At 40.0% G+C, this 14,975-nt stretch overlaps 2 long non-coding RNA genes across 2 annotated transcripts; one reads left to right on the top strand and one right to left on the bottom strand.

Annotated features, from left to right (window-relative positions):
* Positions 1-799: 799 nt before the first annotated feature.
* On the top strand, positions 800-1,780 carry LOC132451235 (uncharacterized). Its single transcript, XR_009524010.1, has 2 exons — positions 800-971; positions 1,037-1,780. It is a non-coding gene; the product is annotated as an uncharacterized LOC132451235 (long non-coding RNA).
* A 6,920-nt stretch (positions 1,781-8,700) lies between these two features.
* On the bottom strand, positions 8,701-11,224 carry LOC132451227 (uncharacterized). Its single transcript, XR_009524002.1, has 2 exons — positions 10,889-11,224; positions 8,701-8,924 (listed from the first exon to the last, which is right to left on the bottom strand). It is a non-coding gene; the product is annotated as an uncharacterized LOC132451227 (long non-coding RNA).
* Positions 11,225-14,975: the final 3,751 nt, after the last annotated feature.

The raw sequence follows: 14,975 nt of genomic DNA, 5'->3' as shown, positions 1-14,975 counted from the left end.
ACCGCAGCTAGATGAGTCCATGTCCATGCAAGTGAACGGAGCGTTCCCTCTTCGTCATAACTATCAAACCAAACATCCTTCACATTCACTGAGCAAAAATTATGAAATTAAAATGCACATTTCTCGCAAAAAATGTTTCCATAAACGCATTTAATGGCGTAACTATGTAACTATTTCCACCCAGAATAAAGAAAGATGTCGGCCGTGGCTGCGCTGGAGTCCGAGGTAGGAAACCCAAACGCCGCGTTTGGGTGCATGATAGAGCTTAGATCGGGTTAGATTAAATAATCTCGGATATAAATAACACTAATCGGGTTAAATATCTTCACATGGTGTGTCTGGTGTGTTTCCAGCATTCGTAGTGTTGATCAGCAGAGAAATAGTCCGCCAAGACGTTGAGGTTGCTGAGCCAGAGACTCTGTCCATGCAAGTGAACGGAGTGTTCCCTCTTCGTCATAACTATCAAACCAAACATCCTTCACATTCACCGAGCGAACATTCTGAAAGTAAAATGCACATTTCTCGCTAGAAATGTTTCCATAAATGCATGTAATGGCGTAACTATGTCACTATTTCCACCCAGAATAAAGAAAGATGTCGGCCGTATGCTTCTGTGCAAGCTCACTACTCTCTGCCAGTGACGTCGGGTCAAGCTCCACGCTGATTGGCTACCGTGGCTTAGCGTCACGCGTTGAAGCGGTGAAAGTTCAATTTTCTGAACTCCGGGCGTTGGTGCGGTGGGCGCGGTTTTTTTGAGTTTTGCTTATTGACGATATTCAGAAGTATATTTATTAACTGAGAGTTATTGTTAGTGGAGTTTTTTTGTGTTATTTTGTTTATGCATTTTTTTTGCCTCCTGATGGGCATATAAACCTGCGGCTACGGAGAATAAAACAGGTAAACTGCCTTTGCCCAAACCTCTGTCACACTGCCTCCAGTCCTTCCACCACCGCAAGGCTAGCCAGGCAACAGTCCCCCATACTGATAGTTATATATTACTAATATATTAATTAAGCTTAACAAACTTTAGTATAAGGGGCCCCACACTAATAGTTATATATTTATAATATATTAATTAAGCTTAACCAACTTCATTGTAAGGGTCCTATGAGGAGTGGTTCATATTGGGATAGGCAGAAGCACAGTAACAACAATAACAATCATTTAAATAATAATGTCATTAACTTTTATATTAACATATAGTTTGTAAATGAACATTTAACATTTAAATTATGTAAGATATAACTGTTTATTAGTGCAAAAATACATTTAGTCAACTATTAAAGGTTGGGTATGGAATTCGCTTTTTTGGCAATTTTTGCAAAATTACTTGAAATCCTTATCATAACCCACTTACAGCCACTGAGTTAGAAGTACTGACATGAAAATTAAACAAGTCAATCATCTGTGGAACGGGCAGGGCTCGAAAAACTCCAGCCAATGATTTCCAGAGCCACCGAGTTGCATTGGACAGTAAGTACGTCAATCAAACGGTCGTACTGCACTCCCCCTCCCCCGCGCGACCCCTTCGTGCACGTACTCAAAGCTCGTGACCCAGAGCAAGCTTCTGTTGGTTGTTATCCTGCGGTAGCTACTGGAGCTAGCTAACTAGCTAATGGCTCGCTCTCGCGCATCTGTGTTTGCTCGTGCATGATTGCGCGTCCATGTACTTGGAATGGGTGGAGTCAGAGTCAGCGTTGAAGGAGAGGGGGTAGGACCATTTGAGTTGTGTATTTTCAAAATCTGCTGGCGTTTCGCAAATCCCATACCCAACCTTTAACAAATATTTATACAATATTAGTAAATAGATTTTCAACCGTGAAAAATAATTATATTTGTTTGTTGGTCAAACAAATATAATTATTTTTACACTCAATACTTCTTTATTAATAGCTGTTGGATAAGATACCACTGCACACATGTACCTGTATACACTGGCTGGGCAGCAGTCAAAGGTTTTCCAACCTTCTGGCATTCATCACATTCCAAGACCTTTCAGAAAGTAGCTGTTAATAAAACACAAAAACACAAAACAACAATAACGCAAACAAATAGCCTACCCAGTTGTAAATGTCGACTGACATGCCAAGCCAGTAAAATCTGGAGGATATTGCAGTGCGGGTTTTCAGGATGCCCGTATGTCCCCCCATTGGAGAGAAGTGAAACTCTATAAAGAGTTTTCTTGCCTCCTCTTTGGATTTAATGGCTCTTCTGCTCCCAACGTAGAGCTCTCTTTTGCAGTTAACATTCATTAAAGAACTTACATCATTAAAGAGCTATCTTACCAAGACACTATCCACACATTTTATTGTGTGGATATATGCTCCCCATATTCTTACAGTGTACATAGGGTGGTTTAAAATAATGTGATTATGCAGTGGGAGCATTATTTGATAGAGGCAATTGGTCTATCCTCATACTTTATCCCTGCTATCTTAAAAGCCCACTATGCAACCATTTTTGCCAAAATAACCTTAATTATGCAGGTTGAGAGTCGTTCTGATCGTTCTACAACCATTTCTGCGTCGTTTGGCGGGTGTTTCATTGCCCCAAGTCGCTTCTCCAAGGAAAAAGCAAATATGCAACTTGCTCTGTTCGGGCCGACACAATCCGGATGTGACGCAGCGGAAGTATCCAATCGCGCCTCGAAAATGTTGTCAGATTGTAGTTTCGAAAATGCTTTACGGCACAGACACACCCCCAAACATGGCACCGGCTAGATATAAACAGCCAGTTGCGAGGCAATTGTTGCATTCATCATGGATCAATCAACTGATAAGGGACCCAAGAGGCGGCTGTCGGTGGAACAAAAGAAGAATAAAAAGAAGTTGGACCAGAAAAGAGACCAGACACGAGTGAAAGGGGAACTATGCAAATTTCTTGGCTTGATATACCTTAATATAACAGGTTAAGAGTCATCGCGATTGTTCAATTATACATTTTTGTTCGATTGGACGTTGTTTCGACTCCCCCTTGCGCATCTTGGCGGAGAAAGGGAATATGTTTCTGCCGGCGACCCGCCCACCACTCTCGCGGGAGTCTCGGGTCTCGCGAAGTAACAAATTGCTTTAAGGCACAGACCCCCAAACATGGAACCGGCTCGATATAAACATAAGTAACTAAAGGTACGGCCACACCAAACGCGTTACCTGCGTACCACGCGTATAAAATCGGCAATTTTTCCATAGGGAAGCATTGGTTTACGCGCGTATGAGGTGCGTACACGCGTATCATGCGTACCAAGCAACATTTTACTCGCTGTAGGGGCGTATGAGGCGCGTACATATACGCGCGCACATATACGCGCGTACATATACGCGCGTACATGTACGTGAGGAGTTCAAAAAATTTAACTTTTTACGCTCATACGCGCCGCAATAGCCAATCAGCGTTGAGCTTGACCCGACGTCACTGGCAGAGAGTAGTGAGCTTGGACAGAAGCATACGGCCGACATCTTTCTTTATTCTGTGTGGAAATAGTAACATAGTTACGCCATTAAATGCTTTTATGGAAACATTTTTAGCGAGAAATGTGCATTTTACTTTCATAATGTTCGCTCGGTGAATGTGAAGGATGTTTGGTTTGATAGTTATGACGAAGAGGGAACGCTCCGTTCACTTGCATGGACAGAGTCTCTGGTTACTAAGCAACCTCAACGTCTTGGCGGACTATATATCTGCTGATCAACACTACGAATGCTGGAAACACACCAGACACACCATGTGAAGTTATTTAACCCGATTATTGTTATTTATATCCGAGAATATTTAATCTAACCCGATCTAAACTCTATCACCCAAACACGGCGGCGTTTGGGTTTCCTACCTCGGACTCCAGAGCAGCCATGTCCATGGCAGCCACGGCCGGCAACTTTCTTTATTCTGAGTGGAAATAGTAACATAGTTACGCCATTAAATGCGTTTATGGAAACATTTCTAGCGAGAAATGTGCATTTTACTCTCATAATGTTCGCTCGGTGAATGTGAAGGATGTTTGGTTTGATAGTTATGACGAAGAGTGAACGCTCCGTTCACTTGCATGGACAGAGTCTCTGATTGCTAAGCAACCTCAACGTCTTGGCGGACTATTTCTCTGCTGATCAACACTACGAATGCTGGAAACACACCAGACACACCATGTGAAGTTATTTAACCCGATTATTGTTATTTATATCCGAGATTATTTAATCTAACCCGATCCAAGCTCTATCATCCATCCAAAAACGGCGGCGTTTGGGTTTCCTTCCTCGGACTCCTAAATCCAGCGCAGCCACAGGCTGGGGGGGGGGGGGGGGGGGAGTTTTGGGCGGTCTCATCTACGCGCGTATGTGTACGCGCGTATCTGACCATTTTTGACACAAAATGGTCAAGCAACATTTTCGCTGCGTTACGCACGTACATGGTACGCGAGGTACGCGCTTGGTGTGTTCGCACCTTAAGGGATTGTTGCATTCATCATAGATCAGCCGACTAAAAAGAGACAGAGAAACCCAATGCGGAGGAACAGAAGAAGAGAAAAGGGATACTGACCGACAGAGAGGCCAGACACGAGTAAACGTTGGGCGAGCTTTTCAGGAATAGTGTGAACTGAAAGAAAAAGAAGACTGTAAATCAGACGCCGACTTGGCCGCGTTGCTTTTGAAATTGAAAGTACCCTCGGGTGGACTTTGTCTTCGTGGTATTCCTGATGTTGATAGTCTCTGTACAAATGTGTTTGCTCAACCATTTTGTTGTGAGCCCTGTAAAAATGTGTTTTGTCGACCGTTTTGTTGTGAGCCCTGTATGTTTCTAGCTTGCTTGGTTGCAACCATGGAAGTAAAAAAAAAAAATAATAATCTTTTTTGCTTCGTCCCAATTTTGCTTACCATAAATGGCAGCGTTGTTTGAGCTGAACTGTAAGGCTTTGCCTTTTGAATATGCTTTTGGGTTGAACTGTGTTTCTTCACATCACTGAATTTGGCACAGAAATCGACCTTGCAATAGCTACAGTATGCTCGTTCATCGTCTCCAATAAACGGCTTTAACCAGCCCTTAAAAGCAGTGTTTGCTTCCCACTCTTTCCTATATTTTTGTTGGTAAAGTTTTGACTGCGACATGGTAAAGACACACACACACACACACAGCGGACGAGGTGATGTGAAATGACTGAGCCTGAGGCAGTGTGAGTCAATGTAACACAGCGATTTATTATTTTATTTAGACAAAGAAAATATTAAATTTTCCTGCCCTGACTGTACGTCAGGGGGCGGGATCAGTCGGCGGCGGCTTGCTGGCCGGGACGCGGATTCATTTGCAGCCCGGATGCCGAGGCGTGAACGTCTCCTGTTAGCTCCTGCTAACAGAGCAGCTTGGAGGGACTGCTGCACGAGGACTGGGCTGCCTGAAAGTGCTTTGAGACGGGGGAGGGGCCGCGCAGGCACCCGTTGCTCGTTGTGAAGACATAAGCCGTTTCTCAATTCCTACCACGCGTACTACGGACTCGATTATGGCAAGCCATCCCCGCCAGAAAACGGCATCATTTAGACGCGTATCACCTTCATTACGCCGTAAAAAACGCCGTAAAATGTAGAAAAAGCGCTTTTTACGCCGCAATTAAGCCTTTCAAGAGCGTGCGTAAAAAGCGCCGTTTTGAACATCAAACCGCGCGTAAAATACGGCGCTTTTGTGCACATCACAACGCCGTAAAATACGGCGTCTCTCTAGTATGCTAATAATCTCTGCCCTTCTTTTCTCTCAGCCAATGCATTTGAAGTGTTTGCGCCCAATCGCTGAACAAGACAAGCAGACCAAATCAGTTTAGCACAGATCTGCTTTGAGGAGTTCTCCTCTCATTTGTTGTTAGTTGTAGCGTCATATCGATATATATTAGTAAATCCAGTTCCTACAGTGTGGTCACCGTGGCCGTGGCCCAATCGATAGAGACGCTTGCTCTGTAGGCAAGAGGTTGTTTAAAAATAAATAATAATAATACATATAAAGACGTTTCAAACGTTCCAGCGAGTCTCTCGCATTCTACAATGGGCAGCTTTATTGTTTCCCATGGGAGCCGGCGAAACTAGATTTCTTCTTCGAAGGTTGTGCTCCACACAGAACCTCCTCACCATCATAACGGAGTACTTCGGGGCACCAGAATGCTTTAGAGCGGTACTGATCGCGTCGTGTCTTTCCAGTATCAAATAGTTCACGAATAAAATCACCATAAGGTTCAAGTGCGGCCATAACTAAGGCTAAATATAATTAGACAGTCTATTGCTGGTTTAGGTGGTTGGCTCTTTTTTCTTCGCTGCGTTCTGCCTTCTGGTATAGCCTATAACTATACATGTATCTGTTTTTGTAGGCCCTATTTGTTTTTCTGTTTCGGGTTTTAAAAACCAACACACAAACGCAAAATCAAATGCCGTTTATTTGTTTATTCCTTTTGCCCTTTTTCAGTTTCAAAACCAAATCAGAAAAACCAAAAAACAATCCTGTTAATTGTTTTTTCTGATTTTGTTATAAATCGGAATATTCAAAGAACGAACCATACACGGATTCTCCTACCTCATCACTTTACTGACACACACAATGTGTGGCAGTAAAGTGACAGGATCATTCCATCGACAAAAATCTTTCCATCTAACTAATTTAATTTAGGAGGATAGTCATTGCACAGATGTAAGTTAACCAAGTATTCTCATTATAGCCTAGTTATATCCTAGTTTTGCATATTTATACAGTGCATCCTATTTTCATATTTCATGTGGCATCTGTATTTTTATGTAGGCTACAGCATCTGTATTTTAAATGTAGCTTATATCTTCTTTTTACATTTTACCTTTTGCTGAGGTGGGCGCTGTATTAGCCTACACTCTAAAAAATTTAACTATGCTCTACTCAATTTAATCTGTGTAACATTTTTACACTTAAAATATTGAGTAAATTTGAAATCTGTGAAATCATTTAGATTTACCTTATGGATTAAGTAAATGTATTTATAAAATATTAGCAGATCTGAACAACTACATTGAGTACCATGAAATAAAAAAATGGAGTTGATATAATTAAAATTTTAAGTCTATGCAATAGTAACCCTAAGTTCAAACCACTCAAAAACAATGAGTAGATATAATTAAAATGTTAGGTAGATGCAACTGAAAATTTGATTATTATTTAACAAAACAAATCTGCTACATTTACTTAATTTTTTTAACACATTGTAATTCATACTGGACTATCAAATATCAGAATAAATATGTTACATTAACTTATTTTTTAAGTATTTACTCTTTAATCTATATGAGTACTTCAAGTCAATATATGAAACAAAATAATAAACAAAGCAATTCTACACACATCAACATTTTTAAGTAAACATTTATTTGTCTGTTTTGACAATTATAAATCATCAAGTTTAAATCCAAACTCAATTAGCTGAATGTAATTATAGTTATTGTATAACATGGTAGACATTTATTAATTCTTGGTTCATTCAGCGTGATGCTCACATGGACAGTCACATGCTCACTGGCGAGAATAAACCATGTTAAAAGAAACTAGATAATATACCATGAGTTGTAATGCCAGTTGAGATTTCCAGGTTGAGACCCCCTCAGTTGAATCTAATCTAATCAAGTTTAAATCCAACAGTTTATCTTTGCAAATGACATGTTAAAATGTCCATGAAGTTTAAATCCAACAGTTTATCTTTGCAAATGACATGTTAAAATGTCCGTGCTATAAAAACAGTTGAACTCTTAATAAGGGGTCTCAACCAGGAAATCTCAACTGGCATTACAACTCATGGTATATTATCTAGTTTCTTTTAACATGGTTTAATCTCGCCAGTGAGCATGTGACAGTGTCCATGTGAGCATCAGGCTGAATGCACCAAGAATGAATAAATGTCTACCATGTTATACAATAACTATAATTACATTCAGCTAATTGAGTTGCAAGTTCCAACAGTCAAAGTACATTGCCAAACCAATCAAAACTCTTTTAAAGCATCTTTACATGAATATACTTATACTAGTCTTTCTTGTCTTTATGTTTCACTTCCTGGGTCTGAGTAAAGACAAATAGCTACATCCTCCATATGTATCTCTGGCCGCCCTTTTAAGGACGCTACGTCATAGAACGACGACAAGCACTGTTCCAATGTTGAGGACACTCGAAAGCCGCGCCATTTTTGCGTCCTTTGTTTTTGAGAATTCCGAGATTTTTCAAGGATGCATCGCTCATGGACATAATAAAGGATGGACCACGGACTGGAAAATGGCCGCCCATTCATTCCTATGCAAACTGCTCAGTGGCGCATGGCAACATACAGGAGCGATTTGCTTCCGCGTTATGTGGCCAGGACACGTGACCTAGTCCGTGACGTACCGGATGCAGAGATCTTCTTCGTCTTCTAGTTTAGTGGCGGATCATAGTTTTTCCCCATATACCGCGACCTACTGGACTACTACACAGGAGTTTGTGACAAGGACGTTGACAAGGACAAGGACGTTGGCAAATCATACTTTAAATCATACAAATAAATTCAAAGAAAAAACCAAACTAACGAAACAAAATAAAACAAACTAACAAAAGAAATGAATAAATAAAAATAAAAAATATATATACTTAAGGTTAAATTCTTCTAATTAGGTTAGTATCTTTTATCTAATTTATCAGCAATTTCATTGCCATATATTCCATGGTGGGCTGGAATCCAACAGAACTGAATAACTAAACCAAGGCTTATAATATTTAAAAGAAGATGCTTTACCTCTATCACCAAATCTTCACGTATTGAATTATTTGTTATAAAACTTAGTATCTACAACCCATCTAAGAGCGGTTATTATTGTGGCCATCTCGATTGAGTATACTGATAAAGTCACCCACTCTATATCCATATCCTTTTTCAAATTCTGGAACATATATGCCAATACCACATTGTCCTTTGGGATCTTTAGAACCATCTGTAAATATTTTCAGATATCCATAGAATTTAAATAACTTGAGCAGGCATTAGCAAAACTTTGCTTGGTGAGATGCTCGCTTTTTCGAAATGGAATAAGATGCAGCTGGGTAGGCGCTGAGAGGTGATGCATGAGGCATGATGGTGGCACGGCAGACAAGTAGAGGAGCATGATGGACTGGGATCTGATGAGGAAACAAAAAAAGATTATCTAACTTGATAAAATATACTCTGAAGTTTCCAGTTTCTGCAAAACAGAAGAGAAGGGGTTTAATTAAGGCTTTGTATCATTAATAAGATAGACTGTGAATAACAAACAAAAAAACATAAAAGGCCTGGCTTAGTTTAAAGCCCATTCACCACGTCAAGGTGCAGGCCAAGGGACAGCTACGTCCGCCGTGGAGAGGAGAGAGCCAAGGAAACCTGTGGCCCCCACCTTGGCCTAGAGGCCAGGGTCAGTTGGTTTGGCTGGGGCGGGCTGAGATGGAAGACCCTCATCCCTTTCTTCCTGCAGTCCCTGAGAGGAAGAACAGCCCCGGATGTCCTGCTCATCCACTGTGGCGGCAACGACCTCGGACGCCTGGAGGGAGTTGAGGTTGTTGCCGCAATGAAGCAGGACCTGCAGTACCTCCACCGGCAGTTCCCAGCAATGCAGATTGTCTACTCTACCATCAACGAGAGACGCTGGTGGAGGGCTGACCATCCGGGGAAGCTAAATCACGCTAGGAAATGGGTGAACAGTGTGATGAACGCATTTGTTAGTGTAGAGCTAGGAGGCAACAGCGTAGAGCATCCTGGAATAAGGTTTAACTGCTGTGGTTTATACCTAAAAGACAAGGTTCATTTCACCAATAGGGGAAATGACATTTTTTTAAAAAGCATTTCACAGTCTCTTGAAGCGATAATCCAGAGTGGGTGAAACTGACACTTTTAGGGCCAATGCCTTCAGCCTTCTCCACTCTGAATTGTAATTTCAACAGTTTTCAATACTGTAAGATATAATCCAGGTCCTTAATCTTTATTCGATGATGCTCTTCTCTGCGTATTTGATAAATCAGTAATTATAACCTTTTTGGTAATCATTTGCGTTTATAATAATAATAATAATACATTTAATTTAGAGGCGCCTTTCAAGACACCCAAGGTCACACTGTTCATTCATTTCACTGTTCTTCCTCTCATTCCTTTTCTTACTTCTTAGGCTACCTGTCTTTGTTTCCCCTTCCACTCTTCTGCCCCAGCCAAACAGCCAAAAAATGTGTTTTGTTCAAATTTGGGGTGGGGGGTCTTTTAATAAAAGCTTTTTTTTATTGTAACACTTGGTTCAAATCCTATTTCTTACACATGCAGCCATTTGGACACCATTCTATGATAGCTGATAACCAAGGTACACACTGTAATACTATAATCAAGAGGACATACAGGCAGTTCAAATAAAAAGAGATAGAACTTTATTGATCTGGAAACTTCATAAATATGTAAGATTGCTCCATATAATACCATAGTAACATAGTAAACGTATGTAGGCCTAAAAATTTCAGTTCAATGTTATTGCTTAAGAAACAGATTCCTTCCAACTAACTATTTTACGAAGAATGCAATCAATAATTTATATAAAAGTAAATGTTTACATATCGACCAGCAACGAAGTTGGAGTAGCCTACCCAAATATTGAATTGTAATACACCAACATTGTCAACTGTCATACATAGCTAACCATAACCCTGTCATACATAGCTAAACAAGCAAATGAAAATGAAATACCTACCAACGCAACTGAAATGTTAATATCAGACAATTTACAATATTATGAAAATTACGTAGGTCTCCCATAATCATTCAGGTAATCAATACGTGCGTGCCTGTTCCAGCTATTTCAATGATATGTGTGTTATATATCCGTGTTCAACGCCATTCATGTCAAGTAAAGGACAAATCTCAGACTTTGGAAGTTAATGGAAGTTAATTCGGAATTTAATTTAATTCGGAAGTTAATGGAGCCGTGCACTTCAAAATAGGATCATAGCAAGGAGCCGTTTGTTTCAGTACGGCTCGTTTCAGCTGCTGTACCCAACGTAAACTGCTAATAAAACGCTTGAGGAGGCGTTTTGAAAAGAAAAAACGTACATTTTTTTAGAACAGGGTAGAAATATAATTATGAGCCTTTGATTGATATCCAAACATTTCTTGCGGAGACACAATCCTGTTCCCCACTTGTATTGGAGTGGACGGCGATATCTACTTCTGGGCCACATGAAATGACGGACCCCCGTCCACTCCCAGCTAAACACCTGCAATACCAGGCTTGGCCTCTGAGCACGGGTGGATTGCGGAAGTATATGCCTGTCCTGGGGGCCTGGCATCGCTGCATCCTAGACGAGCCAAAACTACCCACAATCCTCTGCGTTCACTGGGCGGGTTCTTGAAAATGGCAGAGCAGTAGGGGAGAGCCGGGTCGATTGAAACACGGGACGATTGAAACACAGCGATTTCCTCGAGAACCACGCAAGGCTTTCACGTCAAATTTCGTCACTACGTTCAGCACGCAAGACTGACCAACCCCACGCAATTTCATGTAATGACGTCCCACCGTTCAAATGTTATCCCCCAAACCTGTTTTAGAGACCGCTAACTAAAATCCTTCCTGCGGTAGTTTTTTTGTAATAAATAGTTGTGTTTTTTGTCTCATGCCATAATAATATGACTATACAACAGATGAATTAGTACTTAAACCTGTGTTAAAGTGTGCGATGTCAGAGTTTTGAAGTTTAGAGGTAAAAAAAGGTTTAAGTGTCAGTAGTCGCTGTCGGGACGATTGAAACACTTGTTTCAAACGCAACAGGAGTCATGTTATCCGGTTGACGTGGTAGTTTTTGTTTCAATAAATAAAAGGATGTTCAACTGTGTATCCTTAAACATGACTTAGGACAGGGTAATAAGTAAATTTAATGCAAATTTAGTCGTCCAAAAGAAGAAAGGTGAGTTTTAATCGAAATGTGCATATTGACAATTACGCACAATTACGCACGGGCCAAAAATATATTTTAACCTATTTATATTATGCGGAATTATGTGAAATTTTAGCAATGACGAATACACTACTATGTTGTCCGGTATATTGCATAAAAACAAGAGTAAGTTCAATAGTTTCTTTTTAAAATATGCTGTTTCATTCGTCCCGCATGTGTGTTTCAAACGTCCCGACTAGGCGGGGCGTTTGAAACAGATGTCAACTTACTTTCAAAGTTAAAAAACAGCTCGATCATCCAACATATGTATTAAATTACACTTGAAACTAAGATAACACACATGTGAGTTGTTGATCACATGTTGAAATTATTTGTATACGTAACGTCATCTTTGAAAAAGACGTTTAACTGAAAAGTGTTTCAATCGACCCGGCTCTCCCCTACACGTTCAAACGAAGTGAAGTTATATTAGTTTTCAGAAATATTTTGTGCCGTATTGCTTTTTATAGATTCATCATGTTAATGCAAATAATCAAGCCTAAAGACCTGTGCCACTTTTCAAAGTTTTTGCAACTTAATGATACGTTGCTATATTTTGCATGGACGTAGCTGGTGTTAAACACCACTGTCACCAATGTCAATTTACTCTCACAAGATTACATTATTTATGTATACCTATTTATGTTTGTGTTGAATCGTTTTTTTTAGGGTCAGCCCAGCAAACGGAGGCTTTTGTGCGCCTTAGGGTGGCGCACAAACATTTGTTTACCGGTGGAAGGGATAGTGCCACTATCCAATGTTGTAAAATTAATGCACAACCGATCATTTGCAATGTTTGTAATTTTTAATGAACGTATTTAATTGTATTTTATATGATATACTTATGTGTTCAAAGCACTGGTAGATTGTAGGCATATATGAATGAATGAATCAGATCAGTTAAATAATATATCCAAATAAATACACGTTTATCATCTCTTTCTTTGTCTTTTCCCCCCTGCATAATAGTAATCAACCGTACTGTAAATGTGATGCATGAATTAAGTTCTCAGACAATTTCACTTAGTTTTATAAAAATTGAATGGATTTTCCTTTTAATAAAGACAATTCGATCAACCACAACAACGCTTTTGTGACTTCCCCAAAGAGGCTCCATGCGAAGGAGACATGACCGCATTCATAACAGACAAAAGTCAAATAAATATCGATCAGCTTGATTGCTGCCATGTTTTATTCATAAGCGCACATGTGTTTACAAGCGGACACGCAGTATTAAAAAGCGGAAGCGCTTCCACACTACCAAGTCGTTCCCAAAGTCTGACGTTACAAACGCTAGGAAGCACTCGAGCTAGCACTCTAGTCTCATCTCCATAGGACGCGACTAGCAAGGCTGCAGCCTTCACTTTGGGAAACAGCCACGGCCTGGGAAACAGCCTCGCTTGATGCGTGCTTCGAATTGGAACAGTGCTCGGGCAACGACTGATGACGTATCACGAGTCCACGAGCACACGAGCACGCACAAGTACGCGAATTGAGAAACGGCTGTAATAGCGATAGTGCTTTCACCTCAAAAAGTCGCCAAAAGTCACCAATAACAGCTGAAAAAGGAGCTAGATTTGTCGCTTGTCGCTGTTTTGAAAAGAAGTCGCCAAAGGGGTCTGAAAAGTAGCTAAATATAGCGACAAAATCGCTAAGTTGGCAACACTGCGACAGTGTTGTAGGGGGCGCTGTGTAGAGGACAACGCCCCTTAACAGTGGTATAATGAGCACATCATTTCACTGCACTTTACTGGTTTTTGCACTGTGGTTAGACTGAATTGCATTGCAATGACAATAAAGTTTAATGAATCTCATCACATTTTCATTATTAGTCTATAATAGTCTCATGTATAGCACACCAACCATCAGTTTTTTTATTAAAATGTAACATGCAGTCGTCACATATACTTTTCTTCTCTCTTCAGATGCACTTTTAAAATATTTCAGTACCACCCCCAGTGACACAGCATCAGGTGCTGCTGTCCCGTCTACCTCTGCACAGCCCTAATACATTATTGTATTTTTTTTACACTACAGTTGAGTGCTTGTTTAATCTCTGGTTAGAACCAAACTAGATAAACCATACTGCATTTAATTGTATTTACAATAATTTGAATCTGAACTCTATCTATTATTTTGCTTATGAATGCCTTTAGTAAACATCATGCATTTCTTTGCAGTATTTTGTGCATACCTTATTGTATGAGTGATTCATTGCTTGTTACTTGGTTTGTAATACGTTTCGTGTGTTTAATTTTCTATCTAACATCAAAGAGTCTCAAAGACAAAGCTTTGTAGCTTCTCTGAGTTTATGAACATTGGTAGTCAAATTTACTGTGCGATCCAAAGGGGTAGGGGGCGCCAGCAAAAATCTTGCCTAGGGCGCCAAATTGGTCAGGGACACACACACACACACACACACACCAGCAGTCCAGGACAATTCATTTGACCATTCAAATTCTTCAGTTCAATTCATATTACATTTTCTGTACTTAGCTGTTGGCCGTGATATTATATATACAATTACAATTATATTATATTATATATAGTGCTCCGGGAGTCGCAAAAAGCAATGCTTTGCTCTTTCCAATCAGCTGTCACTTTATTTGTTTCCAACCATTTACATTTTCTTAAATGGTGTGGATGTTTACATTGTTTACTCCATTTAGACTTTTGAACTTTTGTTCAAACCCCTTCACTTGATTTAAGCCATTTAACGTTTCTTTATGTCCTATGTGGCTTTATTAAAAGAAATTCAACCTCACTTTGCACTACAGTACTCACCGCATTTTCTGCAGGAAATGCATTTTCTAGTTATAAAGTGTTACCGGTATTATTATTTTTTTTTATCTTCAAAAATACACTGGGAAAAATTGCCATACTTTTACATGTGTCAACATTTCATTCATCATTCCTTATTGATCTACTTTGAAATAGTCATATGGAGCTAGGGCTCAGTTTTGCTAAAATCACAGCTACCCATATTATTACCCATATTACCAAAATGTTTGAAAATGCCAGGA

Source organism: Gadus macrocephalus, chromosome 2 (assembly GCF_031168955.1).
Source record: "Gadus macrocephalus chromosome 2, ASM3116895v1".
In the NCBI taxonomy this organism is placed as follows: domain Eukaryota; kingdom Metazoa; phylum Chordata; class Actinopteri; order Gadiformes; family Gadidae; genus Gadus; species Gadus macrocephalus.
The sequence above is the reverse complement of the archived record's forward strand: the minus strand, read 5'-3'. Positions and strand labels throughout refer to the sequence as shown.